Source organism: Penaeus monodon, chromosome 28 (genome assembly GCF_015228065.2).
Source record: "Penaeus monodon isolate SGIC_2016 chromosome 28, NSTDA_Pmon_1, whole genome shotgun sequence".
NCBI lineage: Eukaryota > Metazoa > Arthropoda > Malacostraca > Decapoda > Penaeidae > Penaeus > Penaeus monodon.
The window spans coordinates 31343973-31344204 of NC_051413.1; positions in this window are offsets into that span (position 1 = coordinate 31343973).

A 232-nucleotide genomic window follows, 5' to 3' on the forward strand; every position below is an offset into this window, starting at 1 on the left:
TCATACAGCCTTGGAGACAACATCGAACAGCGCCTCATAAAATATTCACTCTAACAATAAACACAAAAGCATAGAAAACTCGCATCGTCGCAACAGCTGCGCTTATGAACTGCTGTTGTTCCTCAAGATTTAGACGCTTCGTTGTGTACCAGCCTAGCTCTCCTTCGCCCTCCTCTGTGATTAAAAACATTGATGATTTGAGTGTATGTGGAAAGCGCGTAAGTGTGGTGGT